Below are 6,527 nucleotides of genomic sequence, written 5' to 3'. Positions count from 1 at the left end.
TGGGATGGCACGGCACGAGGGCATCAGGGCCACACAGCCCCACCCGTGTGGGCAGCACTCAGCAGGTGAGCAGCGCTGTGGATGGGGACAGAGGGGCCACCCCTGTCACAGCAGGATGGCACAACAAGCCATGTTGTGTTCATCCCTGGGTGCTGCTCGTGGTGTTGTGGTCACTGTCCTCACTCAGACCCACCCTGGCATGGGGCTGTGTCCTGCCCACATCTCTGCCAACCTCGGCAGGTGCCAAAGCCACTGGAAGGGGTTGTGAGGGGAATCTGGGGATGGGCACCCCAGAGCATGCAGGACCCCCTCTGTGCCCAGCTCTGCAGCAGGGATGGACACACAGTGCGCCCCTGGGCTTTGGCATCCCTGCCAGGAGAGTGGGGACCAGGCTGGCCACTGCCCACCCCTGATCCTGGGAGTCAGCTCTGAGCTCCATCAGCCAGAGCTCACTGCCAGTGGATGGCTCTGGCATGGTTTGCTTTCCTGCTCGGTGTCTCAATTTTACAGTCGTCAAGTTCTTGCTGTAAATAAGACCTGGACGAGCAGGATGGAGATGTTTCAATCCCTCTGACTAATTTGTAGATCCCCATATTTCTCTGGCTGCAGATTTGAGGGCGTTGGAACATGTGCAAGCTGGCTGGGGCCCAAGCGGGTGAGGAGGGCAGTGTTTGCCTTGGCATCTCCCTGCAGGCAGGGCAGGAGGGGAGCGGGCTGCCAGGTGAAGCCTTTGGCTGTGGCACAGAGCTGGCAGCAAGGGAAAATGGGAGCTGCATCCCACCAGAAAACCAGGAGCTAAAAATACTGAATGGGAATGAGGCAAAATGCAGTGGGAAGCCACTGCCCACCCCCGCCAGACTCTGCTGTGGGGGAATTAGAGGAGCTTTAATTTGCTTTTGAGGCAATTTTTGCTGGACTGAAGCACATCAAAAATCACCCAGAGCGAGTTTCTGTGCTGGCCCCTGGTTTATATTTGTGGAGGAAGAAGCCTTGAAATCCAGAAATGACAACCCTGTCCTCAAAATATCCTCTGTATTGCAAGCCCATAGCTCAAATCTGCCACAGGGAATGGGAAGTGCTGGGTCAGGTACATCCCTCCTGTGGCTGGGATGGATTTTCCAGGGCCTGGCAGGCAGTGTTTGCCTTTGTGCATCCCCTGGGGGACCTGGAACAAGGCAGCCCCAGATTTGTTCCCTCCCTCTGTGCGATGGATGTAGAACATATTGGTGAAATCACCATGCTGTAACAGCTTTTTGGAAAGGGTTGGCTGAGTTGACTGTGAATTCCCAAAGGTAATGCTTAGCAGGGGATCAGGATGTTGTTTTTGAGGATAACCACGTGCCAGCTCATGGCAAGAGGAGGGCTCTGTGCCATGCTGATGGATGCCAGGCTATTCCTGTGCCAGGGATTTGTACTGCTCCACAATCCCAATGGCATTTATTGGGATGGTGATGCTGAGTATGTTCCATTTTGCTCTGGGCTCCTGCACCTTGCACAGCCAGGAGCAGGGGGAAGATGTATTTTGTAATACAATTACATTTTTTTTCTTGGTTTTTTTTCTCCTATCTTTCACTTATTCATTGATTTCCTCTAATGTTTAAGTGGTGAAAAAGTTAGGGATAAGTAATTCTGTCTTTGCATAGTTGTACAGCTGTGGTAAATATAGTTTTACTCAAAGTGTCCTTAGGAAAAAAATGCATTTTAGAAAGAAATCATCTGGGGAAAAAAAAATCAACTGTCCCCATTGAAACTGATTTGTTTGAGCACTACCCAAATGTAGTTGCTAAAAGTGGTTTAATGAATATAAAGATACATGGAAAGATAGAAGCATCTCATTTGCTCATTAATTAGATCATGACAACACTCAAAACCCTTTCAGCGCTCACCCAGCTCGTCCCTGGGGTCTCTCTGCTTGGGGTTGCCTGAGGAATGACAAGGCATGGTGGGATGAGACTCCCAGGAGAACCTGCTGGGCTCTGAATGCTATTGACCCATTATCCTCCTAAACATAGTCTAGGGACTTTAAAAATAAATAATCTTATGGATAAAAATATCTTACAGGCGAACCCCCCTCCTATTATTGATGCAGGCACTCAGAACCCACCAGCAGCACTTCCAGAGCTGTAATTGCTGGAGGTAACCAGAGGCCTGGGGATGGAGCATCCCGCTCCCAAGAGCCGGGGAAGGAAGCTCTGGCGCCCAGCAAGGAAGGCAGGCAGGGTGAGCTGTCACCCCTCCCTCTGCCAGCTCTTCCCCCTGGCAGTAACACAGTCATTAATTAATGTTTGCACAGCACTTTGAAGATAAGTGCTGAACACAAGTATTCTTTTAAATGTGATGGGGCTTGTCCCTGGCTGGGGGGAAGTCCCTCTCTGTGAGGAGCAGAGCTGCCTGTGCTCCCTGCCCATCCCATTTCTTGGGTTTGATACACATCAAACACTCCAAGCAGTGGAAAAAGAAATCAATCTGAATAACTTGTTGCACTCATCAGCATAACAGCTGAGTTGCATATACATTACCTTTGAAATAACACAAAAGCATGAATGAAATAGAGCCCTACTACCTGCACTTCATTTGTTTTCTTTATTTACATGAAAAATGCTGCTCGTTGCCTGTGGTTCCCTGATGCACAAGGCCTTGCCACTGCATATTCCTGCCGAGCCACAGAAGTGGAGATAAGGAGCTGCTGACAGCGGCGCTGTGCCTCAGGAGCGTTCCCGTGCTGCTGGGAATGGCACTGAAGTGACGCTTCCATTACTGAGAATAATGTCCTGCTCTCTGCTCCCCGAGGCTGCCTCCCTGATGGGCTGTCACAGGAAACTACTTTGTACAAGGGAGGAAAAGACACGTGGAGCTGTCAGAGCAGCAAGAGCATGAGGAGGCTGCCAGCCCTCCCACTCCCCCTCGTGTTGATGGGACCCAGGCTCCTGTCAGTCAGGAGATATTTTAAGTGTCTTCTTGACCACATCTCCTTTTCCTTCTGGAATTTCTAGTAAGATGTAACTTTTGTTTTGATCTCTGTGGTATGTTTAGGATACCCAATCCGATGGGCAGAGACGAGACAGACCCCTCTGTCCCCCAGGCAGTGCCAGCGTTGGCCCCACGCTGTGACCTCGGGGTGTGCCCAGGCTCTAAGTCAATCCTGGCTGGGGATATTAAGTGCTCAGCACCGGGGCAAACGAGGCCCTGCAGAACTAAGCACAGGGAAGCAGCTACAGCAGGGTTCAAAATTAGTCCAGGCTGAAAATAGGACCCTGAGGAGAGAGCTGCAAGCAGCCAGGGCTGTGAGTGTGCATGAGCTGCTCGCTGCTCTGCTGGGGCCATCTCCAGCTCTCATGGCTGTCTTGGAAATTTTGCAAGGATAAAAGATAAAAATGTTCATTCATTTGAGTGTTTTCTCTCCCTGCTCTGCAGAGCACAGGCAGCAGCTGTTGGGCAAGACTGAAGGCAAAAAAATCTCTTCCCAGAGAGAGCCACCTGCCTTTATTGGCTGCTGAGGACAAGCTGTGGCTGCCCATCCTTGGAAATGTTCCAGGCCAGGTTGGATGGGGCGTGGAGAAACCTGGGATAGTGGAAGGTGTCCCTCCCACTGCAGGGGTTTGGAACAAAATGATCTTTAAGGTCCTTTCCAACCCAAACTATTCCAGGAATGGAAGCCCTTCCTCTTCATAACCAGGACCTATCTTCAGCCTGTAAGTCCCAGGACACAGCACATTTATATTCTTACAGAAGATATTTTTTTTACAGCATTAATTTAGATCTGCTCTCCTTGGGGACATCAGGTATTCTGGGAGCTGATACTCTTATTCTATTTGTAGTCTTCCAATATTGATAATTGAAATGAGGTGGAAGAAACCAAAATCCCAGGTTTTTATCCAGTGTGGCAGAAAACAAGCACGAGGGTCCAGCTTTGCTACCTGCAGTGAGTGTCACGTGTGAATATGGTGATTTCTCAAAGGAATTGCCTGCCAGTAATTAACCTCAGAGCTCTGCTGGAAGACAAGTTGTGTCAGTTCACGTGTACACCCACTCTCAGTGCGTGAGGAATCCGGGAGACTAATAGGAAAATTATTTCATGTAGAAAAGCAATGTATTACCATTTTCCAGAAGAAAAGCCTTGGAGCACAGAAAGAAACAAGCAGCACGCAAATTACAGATGAATTTGTCGCTGCTGAATATGGGAGAGTCATTTATTTTCTCACAGAAAAGGCAAACACACTCAGCAATGCACTGGTGACCCTCCCACTTTAAATGCAGGCTTTTTATCTCCAGGACAAGTTTGAGGACGCTGGTGTGGGATGATGCCTAGTTCTTGACAAACCACTTCATCATCACCCAGAAAGTTTCCCAAAACATCAATTTTGGCTTCCACTTAAGGACATGCAAACGGCCTCAATAGCAGAGTTTCAGGGAATTACCATAGAGGAAGAAGAGGCAGCACATTCCACACCAGACTGAGAGGTGCAGAGAGGAGCAAAAGGGGCAGAGCAAGAGGGAATTCCAGGGCCAGGATCCTCCGTGCAGCAGAGGCCTGGGAAAGGAGAGTGCTCCCCTTTGTACTTTTTCCATTTTTTTATTCCAAGAGTTTCAGGATTTGAGGTGATACTGGCTGGGTTTTGTGGGGGTTTTCTGCTGCCTTCTTAGAGCATGTTTTTGTTCCTGATAAGTTTAACAATTGGATCCATTCCTTTCCTCAAGGAAAAATATGTCAGAGGAAGATGCAGGTCAGTTTTCTCCTGCTTACACCTTCACCCTCAACACAGGTCACCTGCTCCAGGAATCCAAGGGCTGTTCTGTTCCTATTGCCCAATCCACCAGGAAAATGAAAACATTCTTCTCAAATATAAGGGGATTTGGCTTCAGCCTTAATGCTTAATCTAAAAACAACAGCAGCTTGTTCTGATGATAACACCACAAATCAAGAGCCTGCAACCACTGTGTTGAAAACCGAACCCTTCAAACAGAGATTATTAAACAACCAGCAAGTTGTTTGCAAAGACAATTTAATTGCACACAATCCTGCAATATGGAAGAGTGATGGAGGCTGGAATAACCTTTGGACACCAGCTCGTGTTTCCTGGTGACACAAACAAAGAATGCCCTCCCCTTGCACTTTGAGAAGACACAGGGAAATAAATGTTAAATCTTAAGACAGACCCAAATGCATCTTTAATGATTCTGAAATATTCATATAATCTACCAGTTACATGCAGCAGGAAAATGATTTATGAGAATCATAACAAAATTAGGTAGAATAAGGTCAGTCTGCTATCGCTGTTGTGCAGCTAAACTTATGATCATGGTTTCAGTAGATGGATATGAAGATAATTCATCCGGCCAGCACGGGCATTAAAGGCTTGAAGCTCAATCATGCAGCTTCACTTTTCAGACGAGCCCTAAAAGTCTCTTGTCAAGTGAGCTAATCTGCAGGATCCAGTTTTGATCACGAGCCTGGTACACAGCGGTGGCCAAAACCGCACAGAGCTTTGGGCACCACAAGATAAGCAGGATCTAAAACTGTCAGAGAGCATCCAAAGGAGGCCATGGGGATGGTTGGGTGTCTGTGCAGGGACACAGGCTGGACTCAGTGATCCTGTGGGTTCCTTCCAGCTCAGGATATTCCATGATTCTACTCTAGGACTCTGTGACCCCTGCTTGCCATGCGGACAGCAGGACAGCGGGAGATGGGGCTGGGAGACAAGAGTGTGTCTAACAGCAAAAACCCCCACATCTTGAACCTGTCACACATTTCTTGCTGTTGTTACAGGTCATGATGTAAAGCAGGGAAAGGAATTCTCTTTTTGCCAAGAAACATAAGATGTGTAAGTCAGGCTTCGGCCTGAAAACTGTCTGACATCCTTTGATGGTGAGCAGGGAGTAACTCAGCAAATCTTGAAGGACATTATTTGTAATACCATGAAGAAAAATATTGCTGATACTTTTTGATACAAATCCAATGTTTTATTGAGCCATGCTGACAGCAGAGAGAAATTTCAACTCTTCCCGCACTTAATAAAACGACTGCTTTGGTACAGAGGAATCTATAAGGCGCCTAAAGGTTCCCACAGCTGGTGGTTTTTGTGGAGAGGCAGTTTCTTTGGCATTTCTGTGCTTCCCTGCATCCAAATGGAAGGCTGGGATGTGACTCCATAGGCTGAGGATGGGGATGGGGGCCCAGCAACCCCAATTCCGCCTCCTGCGCAGGAGCTGATCCCCAAACCCCTGCAGATCCCACATTTCCCCCGGGCTGTGGGCTGGGAGCGCCAGGACCTGCCTGACAGGTCACAGGAGCGGGACACAGCTCAAGTCACTCTCATTCACCCTATTTTTAACCAAAGAGGCTCTTTCTCCATCACGACTCCCACAGGCTGGATCCTGGTGCTTCCCTGGCAGCCCTGCCCCTCAAGATGGGGTAGAGGGCAGAGCTATGAGGGCAGGAGGACCGTGATGGTTGTGGGTGCGTGAGGTGGGGCGGCTCCATGAGGATTGTGGGTGTGCCAGAGGTGCGGGTCCGTGAGGGGCCGTGT

At 48.9% G+C, this 6,527-nt stretch overlaps 1 protein-coding gene across 1 annotated transcript in view; it reads left to right on the top strand.

The window, feature by feature from the left end:
• The window catches only part of CAMSAP1 (calmodulin regulated spectrin associated protein 1), a 32,904-nt gene that overhangs the window by 592 nt on the left and 25,785 nt on the right, over positions 1-6,527 (top strand). The gene's annotated exons all lie outside the window — the stretch shown is intronic.

This window comes from Geospiza fortis, unplaced genomic scaffold (assembly GCF_000277835.1).
Source record: "Geospiza fortis unplaced genomic scaffold, GeoFor_1.0 scaffold27, whole genome shotgun sequence".
Classification (NCBI taxonomy): Eukaryota; Metazoa; Chordata; class Aves; order Passeriformes; family Thraupidae; genus Geospiza; species Geospiza fortis.
Note: the sequence above shows the minus strand (reverse complement) of the source record. Positions and strands in the feature narration are given on the sequence as shown.